The following is a 15,353-nucleotide window of genomic DNA, read 5'->3' as shown; positions in this document are numbered from 1 at the left end:
CAAAGTGGAGATTAGCTATTTTAGCTGCTATTTAGCTGCTATTTGCTATATAGCTGCTATGTTATGTAGCTTACGTGAACTAGTCAATTGTGCCTCCTCCCACTGAGGCGGAAAAAACAAACAAACAACAAGAAAACGCGGATGAAACACAAAGCCTTTGTGTGACACCTGTAGTACCACCGCTAACCCAGCAGGGGGCGCTGCTCTCCTACAAACCCCTGTGAGCAACAGGGTGTCTTTATTGTATAGAATCTGGTGTGTGTGCCTTTTCCCTCAACTTTTTCAGCTCAGCCTGCCGCTGCTGTTATTTAGGCACAGAGAAAGGAAGTAGCGACAGGCTAGCTGGTTAGCCGGTCTGAAATCACACCGCCTGCGAGGAAGGAGGAATTTTTATCCCCCCAAACGATTCTTTGCTGTTTAATGAGCGCGTTTAAGTGGTCTTCGCGTTTCCCTCTCTTTCATTTCAGGTTCTTTTCTCCTCGGATTGAAACCTTCAAACTGATTGAGCTTTGTCTGTTTGGGACTTCACCGTTCTTAGCCTGCGTGCTGTAACTCAGCCTTATTTCACCAGAGGAGAAAGGAGAGGGGAAGAAGAGTAGATTATTATTTTGTTTTATTATTATTATTTGTCAGCAGTTGGTTGAATCGCGGGGAATGCTTTTGAGGATTACACCGCGACGATGAGAAAAACAGACGGCAAAGGTACGTTAAAGTCAGTTTTCTTGAGCTCGTAGCTTTTTACGAGCTCCTTCTTTTATTTTGTTTAATGAGAACCTTTTTACAGTAAAGTCCTAAATGTGTTGCAGTGTTTTTACTTTAGTTGCTGTTGCTATGTGTTTTATTTTTAGGGTTACCAGGCACTACATTGACGGAGCTGTTATAGGAAGTTAATGTGAGGCGGCTCATAATGCGTTAACCCTTTCACCGTCCCCCTTCAAAGCCCCATTTTAAGACGCGCTATCAGGCAGCATTCCCAGTTTTTGGACCGGTTGTGGTGATAGCAGCATGTCTGTTTGTCAAAGCATGTCGGTGACACCCAGTAGCGGAGCTGCATCCGTTGTGTGAACGTCCGAGAATCGAGGCAGACTCGTTGCAGTGCAGTGTCCGCGGGCCCGGTTAGGTTTCTGTCACCGGGCTTCTCACAATGAAAGGATCCCACTTGTTTTGTGTTGGGTGACATAAATCCAGCCAGAATTATCCAGGAAGTGTCAGCTGTTGTTGCAAACTGTCGTGCATGTGGCACATGAAGACATGAGAGATTGTAGCCCTAATTCATTATTGTTGCACAAAGGTGACGTCTACTCGTACACAGAGCTGTGCTAAAGCTCGAGTCGACCCTCGTTTCTTGTCTTTTGGTAGGAAAACGAAGGAAAAGTTGCAGCGATTTATGGAAAAGTGCAACTGTAAATCTAAGTCCGTTATACAGGGCAAACCACAGATGGCCCAATTTTCTAATGAGCCTGAAAATCAGTGTTTGGTATGATTTCTTTAAAGTAGTTTCAGGAATAGTTCTCCAGGCTTGTTCAGAGTTCGTCCTTGGATGCTGATCGCTTTTTATTCCGTTTTTGTCCCGCGGTGTTTCAGTAATATTCCGGTTCGGGCTCTGGGGTGGTGATAGTGGTTTTTGTGAATCACCTTGTTGGTACAAAAGTACTACTTCATGCTTGAAGAAATGGGACCAAATGACATGTTTTTGCAACAGGCTGCTATCAACAAGTGCCTAAAGACACAAACGGCTTCTTTGCCAGGTTTGCTGTGTGGGGATGATACTGATTCATCTTTTGAGTCATGTACCTTTTTTATGCTTTAGTGATTCATAGGTCAGTGACACAACAAACAAAAAGAAGATGGTCTGGTATGAAGGCTGCAGGCAGCTCCAGAAAACTTTTATTTCTTTCTTTATTCCTTTAGAAATTGAAAGTCTAGCTCCTTGGAGACAAAATATAAAGAAATGGGAGATGACCTCATACTTTTGCTGTAGTATTAAAGTATTCTGTGGTACTTTTATTTTCATATCAAGCTTAAATATTGCCTTTATCTCAGGACTGCATTGCAGCGAGCCAAGATTCAAACAGTTAACTGACTGTCTGGCTTAGTAATATCACTAATCACAACCCCTGCATAACTTTCCCACCTCTCATTTGCATCTGCTTTGGGGAACTACTGTTAACTCAGTTTAAAGGAAATGCCTGGTGGTGTTATCTGGGTAACATTTATAAAGAGGTTTCCCAGTATTGTTTAAGTATAGTCATGTCCAAATGTGTGCAGAACCTTAATGAATCCTTTCAGATCACTGCCTCTGTGACGACTGCTACCGTCTCAGTGGTGGGAAAAAGTAATCATACAGCGCAGTATTTACTCCCTCCTTCTTTCTGTCTTTCCATTTCTCATTTACTGAATTGTGGTTTAACTAGAAAGTCCTTTGCTGCAATTTTGCATTCACACTTCCTTTTGACACGCTGGTAATCACATGCTCAGGAATGGGTTGAAATAAGGGGACAGACCAGAAAGTGGAAAATTATAGCTGTCAGCTGTCAGCTGGTGTAGGGGTGCACAGCTTCAAGTTGTTACCTTGTGACCCAGGCGTTATAGAAGTGGGTGGGGGAAAAACTTGTTGACAGGAGGCTTTCACAGTGTTTTCATTGCATGAGCAGGTGTGTCACAATTTTCACATGTTGTTAATTAAAAGGTTTAGTATAGAAATATTAATAATGTTGCTGTACGTGTTAAATGCCAAATTTGGAAACGGTCCTAATGACATGTGTGAGTAGCTTTTACTCGCTTGTATAGTATCATTAGTATAGAAGTATGAAGCTTCTGCATGCAAAAAGAAAGTGTGTCAGAACAGCTCTTGGACCCTTTAAGAATAGAGTTTATATTTATTATTAGTTTTATTATTTAGATAAATATCTGTCTGAAGTACAGACTGTGTGGGAACTGCGGGGTCTTGGATCATTAAATAGAAGGAATCATGACTGGAAGATGAGCTTTGTATGAACATGTGGATTTAAAAAGAGAAATGGAGCCCTTTCTTTATCTCGTATTGGCTGATCCCACATGGACCTGTGACATTATCTCCAGTGAATTATTAAAACAGGTCCAACATGCAGGGGACTAATGCTTGTTTGTGTTAGTCTGCATCACCTGGTTAGCTGAAAATATAAACTATACTATTGAAGCTCAAAATTGATTACAGTGCAGTTTTTTAACCCTGTAAATTTCATCTGGTTAGGTCCTTTACGAGGCCACAAAAATGCTTTAGTGACAGCCTGTAACCAGTTTTCAGAGTAAGATTACAACAATGTGCACGACTTCATTAGATTTAATGTTGTTTATTGTGCCGCTCAGCCGATAAACATCACCTCATAATTTTATTCTGTGCACAGTCACTGCATGTGTAATATTTTGCTGAAACAAGGTGTTAACCACACTCTCCAGCTGTAATGGGAAGCTTTTGTGGGTGTGTACAGCAGATCTGATTATATGGGACCTTCTGACCGCGCAGCGATGCCAGTTAAACATCAGGATATCGTCGGTGTCCCCGTCTGTCGCGTTCAAAATTAAATGAACCCCCCGATCCCCGAGAGAAAGCTCAAAGATTCGATTTGCATTTATTAAAAATGCTTCCCGTTTTATAGCTATTCATAGAAATGTTGGCTGTTTCCAGAAATGGGATGAATGCCACTGTGACTCAGATGTGAACACACCGTGCTCTTTATTCTCACATAAATCACATCCAAAGCAGAGATGCAGTATTACTCGGACTCTTCCCCCACTTTACCCAAATTCCCACCAACTTAAATTTTTTGCAAACGGCCAAACCCCCCCAAATTATACAGACCTCCTTAAAATGCATGTAAACGTTCAGCCAGTCCACAGAATGGCCCTCTGCCATCCTTTGAAAGAAAAGAGCCATATGGCCCCCACTAATGGTTTGTTGTCTCCAAACCCCGCTGCAGATCTGACAGTGGTTCAAAGATGGGGGAGGGGACCTAAAGCCAGCCACATCTCCAGATCAGCCTTCAGTTTTAATTGTCTAAACATCCCGTTGGATGTAATTGCATAAAATTGTGAATGTAAAAGATTTGCTTCTATATCGCTGAGCTGTTATTTCTCACGGACTGCGGGAGAGCTAGCTTTCATATTCGGCTTTGACTGATTAAATGTCACTCGGTGTGTTAGTTCTTCCCACAGATATCAGTTTGTAAACCGATAGAGCTGTACAAAGCCATTGGCCTACTTATTTTAAATGTATGTAAAATAAATGCAGAGCTGTGGCTGATTGGGATCATTAAAGTGAACCACATTACAGGAACTTTTGTTGTTTCTAAACGCTGCGCTTATCAAGCTGTTTTCTGCAGCGACACCACAGCCAGGAAGTTGTTTTTCAAGGTTACGAAGGGGTAGAAAGCAAATACAAATATACTGGTATATTTTTACATTGATGTGATGTAAGATTACTTGTGGTTAGCTAGTTACTCATAATCATCTTATTTTGAACTGGTGACTTGAGACGTGTGAGGCTATTTTCTCTTGGCACTCGGCTAAAGCGGCAGTGTAGCTTGCAGAGGATCGGCCAGCACCTCTGCCTAGTATATCTTATCTCAACTGTTTTCATGGTCACATGTTTTGGGGGAGGGTTTCTAAAAGTGAATTACTCAGAAGCTATTTGGTTTCTCACACTACTCATGATCAGAGTGAGAAACTGGGTTAAAATGGCCACTGCATCCACTGCGTTTTCAGTTTTTCAGAGTGTGTCTGCATCCTTCTTTTACTTTTAAAGTTTTCTGACAGAATGAGGACAGGAGAACAGGTTGAGCTATAGCGGGCTGTGGTACCGCTGTGTTTCCTAACAAGGCACTGTTGCAGCATGCGTCGTCTGTACACGCAGCTGGTGTACTGGCATATACAGGCTACCTGTGAAATGATGCAGACACCTGCAGTCCCGTGACACTGCAGAGCAGCCTCAGTAGGTCGAATAGATCAGCCACCGCAGCGATCTCTATATTCTGTAAGCAGTGGGCAAACTTGAATTGAACCAAAAGAATCACAGATTTATTTTGGGGACTTTTACTGTGGATAATAAACTGTACTGTACAAACTGTGATTATATATAGAGGAAGTTGTTGCACCCACAGCAGATGTTCCTCACAGGAAAATCCCTTACTCTCTCCTCATAAGTCGTAATCAAATCTCATTACTGGTTTTGTTAGCAGGGATTTGATTTGTTTGAGTATAATATCTGTTCATCAACAGGTCATGAATAAAAGGAAAATGCACAGATTTCTGTTAAATGCGCTCACACAATCACTCTTATTCTCTAGCTGTTGAACATGCTCGTGCTGTGTGTTGTCACCCGGTCTACATACTGCAGCATAGTCACGCAGTATAAAACCTGAATGTTTTATACTGCGTGAGGTGTAGAAGGCACTGGTAAGGGCTTGGCCAGGAGAGCCTGACATGTAGAGGCGTGCGTGCGCGTGCGTGCGTGCGTGCGTGCGTGCACGTACAATGCTACTGAAGAGGACGGGCTTCACTCTGACTCTTTGTGGGCTCAGGCAGTTTTATAGCATCATCACTCAAAGATGACATACCAATCAGCTGATTGTGATGAGTCCGACTTTCTGATTCCCTTTAGTGTTACTTTTTCACTTGGTAAAGCAAACTGGGAGTACGAATCCATGCAGAAAGAAGAACTGGGACACCAGCATGCGCCCATGTTTGTGCTTTCTGTGCATTGCAGTCTGTTACAGAAAAGCTCCGGCCTCTCTGTGGCAAACATCAGGCAAAAAGCTTCGCTTTCTGCAGAAACTGTTAGCTGACATTTGTAGCATGCAGTCATGGTTTTGTTGAGACTGAACTAGGGAGTGAGTGAACAAGTTGGTTTATGTAAGCAGCCGAAGAGACGCAAAATGAAGGTGAGCGGTGGAGTGTTTCAATTCCAAAAAGTCCTTGGTAACTCTCCTAGTCTGCTCTTTCAATGTGGTAAGCTCAATTTATGGGCTTTATAAATAGTCCCAGCTGTAATGATAGGGTACAAGTGAGGAAAAGGCAGGCTGATCGTTTATGGATGGCCTACTTACAGTGCATTTGTTTGCTGCGACTTATTCTTCGCTCAGTCATCACTGCAGCTGTCAAACACATCACGTCAAGATGAGAAGTCTAATTTGGATTATTATGATTATGACGAATGTGCCAGTTTATGTTCTAAGTGTAGGCGCAGTAATAATCTGTTGGTTTATCCAAAATATACAAATCAATAATTTTCCATAGTAAAAGTGCAAATTGGTCTAAAAGGTGCACTTAAACCTCCAGCAGTTCAAGTACAGTGATTTCGTATGGCATTGGGTTCAAGTCAACGTGCTGCATCACGATTGTTTACATTCAGACTGTTTGCGTCACCATGGCAACCATGCGAACAGGCTTTCAGAGACACGGTAGCTTTTTAGCCCAAACCCAGATTGTTGTCCTAACAAACTTTGTAGATTTTAATGACAATTTGTTAAGTTCATAAGGTGATAAAAGTGATGCAAATTAAGGAAAAGAAAACCCTGTGGCTTCTGGTGTGAGCAGCGAAATGATTCATGCCATCAAATGTGGATCTTTTCACTCTCTAGAAAACATACAAATCAATAGATTAGAGGCTGCTTTTCTTTCACAAACTGCTGTGAGGCTGTTTTGTTATATTAGCCGGCTTTCAGATTTCCAGTCTGACATGTCTGGCTGGAGTCTTTCTGTCACTCCTTCCTGTGTAGGAGGTTACTGTCAGCCTGACTGGTTGATGGCTGCGGCGAGCTGTAACCTCTCCCTCCATCCTCTGCGTGGTCACTGATCCCGTCCCTTGGCTCTGGATTACGGGCGACAGGGACACACCCTGAGGCTTTATTTGCTGTTGCTCTGCGCCTGAGTGTCAAATGTTATGGTTAAGCACGGTTAATAAAAGCCAGTCGCATTCTGTGTTGAGTGAATCTATGGTGTGTTCACAGTAGGGCTGCCACAAATGATTATTCTGATAGTCGACTAGTCACCGATTATTTTTGCGATTAGTCGACTAATCAGATCATCATCCATTGGACATACAGCGTACAGCTTATTGCACCAGCAGCATCTGCTAAAGACTATAACTTTAATCTCAGCCAAACCGATTTACTCAGGAACAAATAAAATACTACAAAAGGCCAAACAATAACATTTTTAAGTTATCTAAGTGACTCATATATCATGTTTAACCTGAGTAGTGAAAGACGGCAGTGGGTTTGAAAACGATTTGCCAGGAGTCCGGTGTTCTCACGGCTCTAGTGATCTAGCCCCCGGCTAACTATCGAGCTAGTGGGTAACAGATGTCTCCGAAAACGTCGGAGCGCTTTTGAAAATATGCGGTGTCCTGATAAACTGAGCAGATATTTGAGGTTTACACAGCTACATTCTCGCCTGAAAATATGTTAAACGTTTATTTTGTGACCCAGAAAGAATAATAAGAAATATTAAAACTAACTAGCTGCCGCCATTGTTGGAAACTGAGCAGGGCCGCGCTATGAATTCTGGGACACAGCTGCTTCTTCTTCGGGGTTTAACGGCAGCTGGCATCCTTGTACATGCAGTGCTGCCATCTTCTGTTTCAGTCCGTTATTACACTCTTAAATCCTGCTACTTATTCCTGCGGCTTTTGTGATCTTACAAAGCTTCAAACGACACGTCGACTATTAAATTAGTCGTCGATGATTTTGATAGTCGACGTAATCGTGAGTAGTCGACTAATCGTGGCAGCCCTAGCTCACAAGGTGAAATCTTAGTTTTTCTACCCGTTTGGTTCTCCTGTATGCTCACCAGCAGGATCACCTTTGTCACAGATACATTTGACTTAAAAATAATACTTAAATAATCTTAATTGCTGTTTCCAGAAAGCACGTTTGTCCCTTATCTCACGTGCTAAATGTGTGTCTATTGCCCCTGTTGTACTGAAGGCACCTCTGTAGTTTAGCTACCACGAAAGGTCAGTTTAAGTTGTTTTTCTTTTAGTTTACCATTTAAAAAAAGCTCATTTTAAACAACTTCACTCAGATTCTTCAAGTTTCAAAGAGCAAAAAGCAGAAACTGGGTTGGACTTGTTTATATGTTGGTGGAAGAGGACGTTAGCATCATTCCTTAGTCATTCCTTTTGGAATGACCTGAGGGGAAAAAGAAAAGGATTATTTCATCCAGGCTGGGCAGTCTAGGTGACAAATCATTCCTGTTGCCTGTGCCAGGGTAGAAAGAAGCCAGTGTTACAGAGGACATTGGGAAAAGTGGCACAGATTGAGACTTTTGCTTACAGCTTTCCTTACAGCACCAGGCGAAGCACGGGGAATTTTACACAAGTAAAATCCCGTTTGTTCAGTTTGAGCAGATGTCCATTTAAACATGACGTAGTTCGATCTTTGGAAAATGCAATACCACATATGAGAACTGCATTTATTTTTTGGTACAGCTTTTCTTACGTTTGTTAGCTTTTTATTTCATTTTCGTATGTGTAGCGTGGACGTGTTGGCACAGCTTTGTAGTTTAAGGGTTGAACTGTGTGTCCCATTGTGCCGACTGCAGCTTAGTCTCACCACTGGATGCCTGAAGGGCTGTGGAGAGTGACAAGGGAGGGGAAAGAGAAAAAACCAAAGACAGAAGAGCACAGACGAGGGAGGCATAGAAGAGCCAAGAGATGGAAAGAAAGAGCCGAGCCGAGGGCAGGAACAGTAGACCTCAGCTACGCTATTGGCTGAACTCCAGTCTGCCGTGTTTGTTTTTGCTCTATTTTTACCGTGCAGTCTGACACTGGTCACTGATGAATGGCTCCATATGTAAGTTGCATTTCATCTCACAGAAATCATTCAGGATGTCTGGCTCAGGTGGGAGTGTTAGGAGACATGGTGCGGTCCATTAAGGATGGAAGACGAGGACTGGAGAAGAACATGTGCTGTTTGGAAAATAGCTTTAGTGTCTCATCAGTTGAGCGTAATCCGGGGTTCTTGTGGCAGTGGTCATAAATTTATGTCGTTTTGCTCTTACGTTTGTGTTCGTTAAGCTTTGCGGAAATGTACGCGGGTTGTGTTTGAACAACACGATTCTCGAAGTTGAAACTGAGGTCAAAGCGTGTATGAGACACTGGATGGGTACTGTTAGTGGCTTTAAGGTGCATCCAAATGGTTTAAACATGCTGTTGTGAACCACAGACACTACATCTCACTTTCTTTCCTGCTGTGTTGTTTCTACTATGATCAGCTTTGTAGTACGTGGCATTGTTCCCACCTGTCTGGCTGTTTAAATTTCCCCTGATGAACAAAGGCATGCGTCTTGAGTGTGGCATGTGAACTGGCTGTGGGAGTAAGGGATTTTACATATAGTTGGTGCAGAGCAGCGACTATTCTGGTGTTACAATGGAGTCATGTGTTTGGGAGGTGTTTTAGTGCTGGTAGCCCACATGAGTGAGCGTGTACAATAATCCCCTCTGTCTGCCGCCTTCCCTTTGCTTCCTTTTCTCTCCTTCCTGATTTCTGTCTGCAGCTGCCCCACATCTCCAGATGACATACTGTAGGTTTGTGCTTGCGATAGCAGTTTATTGCGCTAAGAAGGGGCGAAGCGTTTCCTATCTGATAAACACAAGCGAAATGGTCTTGTGTAAACCAGGTTGCATCCAGAAGGTGGACACAGCAACACAAAGCAGCATATTTCACACCAGAAAGCCCCTCAGAAAGATGCTAATGATGACTTCCTATTTTAAATGCGGAAAAAGTCCAAATAGAAACTTTTATTTTGAACTCTGGTGAACTCGGGGTTTTTCCAAGTAAATCTCATTAAATGCTCAAACCTTATAAACCGGTCCATGACATAGGACACAGTACAGTAAATTCATGGAGGTCAGCAGATATTTTCGTGAATGATTCGGAGTAATCAGATTATTAATCACTTGGTGATTTAAATGTCAGCAAATGGTGAATAATAGCTTCTGAAATCAAAGTTGCATCTGATCGAATGAAGCGAGTGTTTGTTTTTTAATAAATCACTAAAAATGTAACAGAGTGGAAACATTTTAGCGGGATCTTACTTCATTATTAGTTATTGACCATTTTGTCAAATGTAGAATATTTTCAAGGATTAAAGGATGTTATGCTGGTATTTGTTGTTCTGTTCACCGTAATAAACTTTTTTAGTCTAGGAAGGAGAAACAGCCAGCATCCTGGAAGAGTTCACTGCCGACCAAAACTGGTTTATTAGTCGTACGTGGCTCCAATGACTTGTCCGGAAAGCCCTCCGGAGTAACGTGTCGCCACCAGCCAGCGTGGTCCCCACAGCAAGCCAATCACACCGAGCAGCAGCTCCTGGGTTGCATTATGTCAGACATGCAACAGCCTCATTGCTCTGGTGTACTTCATGTGCAAGCTGCTGCTTTGAATCTAACGTTTCGGCTCATCGCGCTGATCGGAAACATATTTCTCCATCCTTTCCTTGGATTAATCTCTAGGTGAAACATCCTTGGGATGTGAGGCTGTGCAGTGCACACGTCGAAAGCTGGGATACTCTTTGCATGTTTATTTGCATTAAGATCACGTTTGCTCTGTTGCAACTCGATGCCCGAGGTTTGAAAAATAAAAAACACTCCTAATATTTTGTGTTACATTCGTAACTGTTTTGTTGACCTTTCTGCTTCACTCGCTGGTGCTTGCCCTCTGGTCTGACCCGCCCGGGTTACAGACTAGTAAAGAGGCATTACATGTAAATCAGAAACACCTGAACACGGGCTTTTTATAGTCCGGAGCGCTTCCTCAAGCTCGTCCGCTCTCCTCTACTCGAGGAGACTTTGCATCTGGATCGAGTTAAACCAGCAGCACCAAATGTTAGACGGTGGGGAGCAGAGGGGGTGACCACCGGGGGGTCGAATGGGAGGAGCTGGAGGTAACTCTCTGACAGACAATGATAGGACGGAGGCAAAGGGGCACAGCAAAGGGAGCGGATCAGGCTGACGGTTGGTGAGACGAGGGGGAGTGTAAGGCCGTGGCCTGGGCCTCCTGGATTATTGCGGCGCTGTGAAATGTACATGAAGTAATAGTTTACAAATGTCAGCTCTCCTCCACAGCACAGGACGAGAGACGAGGAACACAGCAAAGACTGTCACGTTGTTTTTAAACCTCTGTGGGGGATTTGGGGTCATACCTTCCTCCGAGGGATGTCAAATGAACAGCTGCCCGTTTGTCAATACATGACTCAGACACATGATATTGGGAGTAGCAGATCAATGCGGTGCACTCAGATGACCATGTTATAATTGATTAGCACCGTCCATCACGGCTGTGGACTGCTGGCTAACTCTCATTTGGTTATGGTTTTGAAGAACTAGGCGCTCGCTGTCATGTTAAATATTTATCATCTCTCAGCGGAGTTTGAGTTTATCATCTCTAATAATGTCTTCCTCTTCTCTTCCGTGTAGCGGGGAAGATGACTGTGACCGTGAGCTCTGTTGAATGAATGGGATAATATCATCAAGTCAAAGACTGGATCCCTGTGGCTCCTCTCTCCTTTATCCTCCTCTTTAGACGGAGCAGCAGATGCTCCTCGGCTCTGGTTTTATTGTTTGTGGCTGGCCAGCCTGGGAGCTTAAAGACGGAGGGGGAGGAGATGAGCTTTCAGTGCCCTTTTCTTCTTCTTCCTCCACTCTCTCCACAGTTCTCTCTCTATATCTGTGCTTGTCTTATTCAGCCCAGTTGGTGACTGTTGGATGAGTTAATTCCCTGATTGAGGTTTTTGGTCCCTTTAAACAAAAGGCTGTGTCTTTGAATAGACCACATGGCTCTAATAGGAGCCATTCACTGCCATTTTGGGTGCAACTGCACCTCCTATAGAGCCTCAGCCCTGAGGCTGATTCACCACCACTCAGCAGCAGCAGGAGCAATCTCTGTCTGTCTTTCTGAGTGCGTCTGTGAGCATTAGCCAGAAACCACATTCAAAGTTACAAACGCACACACACACGGTGAATCTGAGCTTCCTTTTCGTCGGTGTCACAGAGCACAATGCTGCCTCGCTTTGGCAAAGAGCCAGATCCTCTCATCCCCGTTAGGTCATGCAGAGACAGCGTAGCGGTGATGGATACCTCGGCGGCCCCAGCTCCGCTTTCCCTCGGGACAGCAAAGGCACTTTTCTCGACAGCATGGAGGCCAGCCGCGCAGATGCTCCCCGTAACGGCTGCACGTAGACTCGAGAAGATAAAGTCATTAGAAAATCATCGTAAAACTAATGATTACATTTAAGTTCAACACAGATGTTCAGATTGTTCAACAATTTCCTCCACTTCACAAACACATCTAAAAAAAACAAAACAAAATGCAAAGCTTTATTTAACGTTTTGTCGAGGTTTGGGGATTGTCAGGATATCTGTATCAGAATTATGTCAAAAATAAAGTGGTCGAAGTAAGAAATCAATGAACCTGAAAGGAGAAAAAACTCCCACCAGCAAACTATACAAACCTGAAGTACACAGTCACGGTTTTGTGGAGGGGGTGTAAACGTGTGCAGAGCTGTATGCAACGTTTTTACAAAACTGCAGAAAACGTTTCATCGTGCTTTGATTGTTTGAACCTCTCCGACCTTTCATGAGTTTGGTTCCACTCTGAAACGTAGACGTATGAATCTGCCAAAGTCTCGTTACACTGTCACTTGGTGAGTCACATCCGAAAGCGTCTGCTTTTGACACTCACGATGAGCAGTGTAATCTTCGCTCATTGCAACAATCACTCAGTACGTTTTATAAAGCCAGTAGGTGTAGTGTGAGCAGCTCATGGGTCTGCACACGGTGCGTTCGAGCGCAGCACTGAGCTGTAGGTCTCGTATGTTCTGGTCATCATACATATAAGATGTATGGAGGGTAAATCTGTTACAGCGCCACTGAAGCGTGGCGTCACTACATCTGTATAAGAAGATGCTAAATCTCGTGTGTGTGTGTGTGTGTGTGTGTGTGTGTGTGTTTAAAAAAACAAAAATCCCAGATATGTAAAGCAAATATCTTCTCAACAAACAAGAATAGCAATAGTAAAGTGCTTTGTGTGATAGACCAGCATAAAAAAGATAACGGAGACGATGTAATATAAATATAATGTAAACAACCTGGTTGTTCCAGCTCTGAAAAAGCATCCTAAGACTCAGCTTCAGTTCAGTCTCCTCTAACGGTCATGTCCGTGGAGCGTCATGTCTGAGGTGGGAGCTGCTTGCAGCTATGACTCATGGGAAGCATCAGGCGTCTTCTCATGGCGCTGCAGAGGAATGTTGGGAGTCCACACACACACACTGCTGACATCATAGCCTGCGTCCTTGTGAGTCCCATAGTATTTGAAGTTCATGAGCCTTCTGCCTCATCATATGTGTCATTAAACCATTCACTTCCTGTCAGCTCGTGTGTTGTTACCAATTGGCTGAGATGTGTGTGTGTCCTGTGAGGGTGTGTGTTGGTGTTTGGAGCTCCATTAGGGGTCAGGTTTACCGTCTGTAGCGCAAAGAGCACAATGTCCACAAGTTTCCAAGTAGGATTATAAAGGCTACACTAAGTTTCCATATAAAGGCAAAATATTTATTTTCTCTCTTCACTAATCAGCGTCGTTCCTCATCTTCTCTGGGTGGACCTTTCTTTGAATGTGGCTGAAGTGGATGGAGGCAGGAGAGGGACTAAGACCTGGATGGCTTACTTCACTTTTCCAGCAAAAATTCTTGTTTTACTGCCAAGTCTTGCTTCTGTTATGATGAAGTGCTTGTTTTATTAAGCTATTTGGTCTCTGTGCAGTCTGTCACAGGGGTAATCGACTTCTTCTGTACTCTTTCCTGGATCGTGTTTATCATCGCTCTTTTAAAATCGTCTGAAACATGACGTATTAGAAGAACCGAAATATTTAGTATAAACAGCGTAGCTCAATGAAATGTTAACCACACAACTGACTTGAATAGTTGTGCAAGCTGTGCATGAACATGTAATGAGTGGGCGAGGAAAATAAATATATCAACATTAGAAAGCCTCTTGGCTTGAGATACTGTAATATCTGCAGGAGGTGGTTTATTAAATAGATGTTCCCCTGGATGTCCGAACCTTTGCACCTGCTACACTTACTTATGAATTTCTATTTGTTATTTTCCCATGAAATGAAAATTATTGGGCTCCTTCAGTTTTTAATATGATACTGATACCTTGGCTGTGAGTATCTGCAGATACCAGGATTAAATGAATGACTTAACCACTGCTTTCATAATCTTTGTTTAAAATTAAACAAAAGATAAATGCATTGAAAATTTGAAAATGTAGAGTTGTTTCATTGGTCTAGTCATAAGGCGGTCGTGTACTGCTGTCATTTACAGACATGATAGCTTCTGCTTTTGGATGTGACAAGAGATGGCTGAGGTGAAATCCTTTTAATCGTCTTGACAACCGAGGCTTCGATTCCACTTATGTTACCATAAGTGGAATCGAAGCTTCCTGAAAAGCGTGTAAAGGAGCAATTGAGCAAGAGAGAAGTGTTTTTGAGTACAAAGCTGCTGCAAACAACCAAAGAGCTCTTTGTGTAGCAGCCTGAAATGTCTGCTTTGCTGTTGGCTTCCTCCGCTGCTACTGTAGCTCCTGCTAACACCTGACGTAGTAACCACAGGGCCCACGTTAGCCTGCCTAGTCTGAGTCAGGAGGGCTGCATCCCTATTATCAACATTTGATGCGAGCCTCCACTTAAATGTCTGCCGGCTTCTTTTCACTAAAAAATGGGTCACTTCTCCTGGGTTTCTCATGCTTTTGCATGCAAACAAATCAGCTCAGTCACATTTTGCTCGTGCAGCTGAGTCAATTTACTGCAAGCCCATTTTCAAATTCAAATTTTATTTGTCACATACACAGTACTGTATGCAGTGAAATGCTTACACTTAAAGTTAAAAATAAAATAACTGTACAACAAAATACACAATATAGAAATATATAAGAATATATGAAGAAATATAGAACAATAACAGCAGCTGTATGAGTAATAAATGGAAATGAAGAAATATAATGTCCAGGGTTGTGCAGTGCACATGTGTGTCTTGTGCAGTGCAAATATGCTTAAAGTGATTTATTTAAGTGACTTAAGTGATAAAGGGATTCAATCAGATGACCACGCAGTGTAGTTGTGCAGCAGCCACTAGTGTAAACAAAGTCCAGTGTGTGTAAGAACCACATGTGTGGGTCAGTACTGTGTGGTGGTGTGATTGAGAGACCGTATCGCCTGCGGGAAGAAGCTCCTCCTCAGTCTCTCTGTGTTGGTCTTCAGGGAGCGGAATCACTTTCCTGACCTCAGCAGAGAGAACAGTCTGTTGTTGGGATGGCT

The 15,353-nt window shown here is 43.1% G+C and overlaps 1 protein-coding gene across 9 annotated transcripts in view; it reads left to right on the top strand.

Moving 5' to 3' along the window:
• Nucleotides 1-263: 263 nt before the first annotated feature.
• The window catches only part of LOC102306206 (unconventional myosin-IXb), a 54,902-nt gene continuing 39,812 nt past the window's right edge, over nucleotides 264-15,353 (top strand). For 6 of the 9 annotated variants that reach the window (XM_005930938.3, XM_005930939.3, XM_005930937.3 and 3 more), the window contains exon 1: nucleotides 264-702. The gene's annotated coding sequence lies outside the window, so the exon portion shown is untranslated. Of the gene's footprint in view, nucleotides 703-7,671; nucleotides 8,832-15,353 lie in introns of those variants that run through there. The other 3 variants (XM_005930940.3, XM_005930943.3, XM_042224265.1) reach the window with 2 other exon arrangements.

Source organism: Haplochromis burtoni, unplaced genomic scaffold (genome assembly GCF_018398535.1).
Source record: "Haplochromis burtoni strain Fernald_Lab_line unplaced genomic scaffold, NCSU_Asbu1 Contig_133, whole genome shotgun sequence".
NCBI lineage: Eukaryota > Metazoa > Chordata > Actinopteri > Cichliformes > Cichlidae > Haplochromis > Haplochromis burtoni.
Note: the sequence above shows the minus strand (reverse complement) of the source record. Positions and strands in the feature narration are given on the sequence as shown.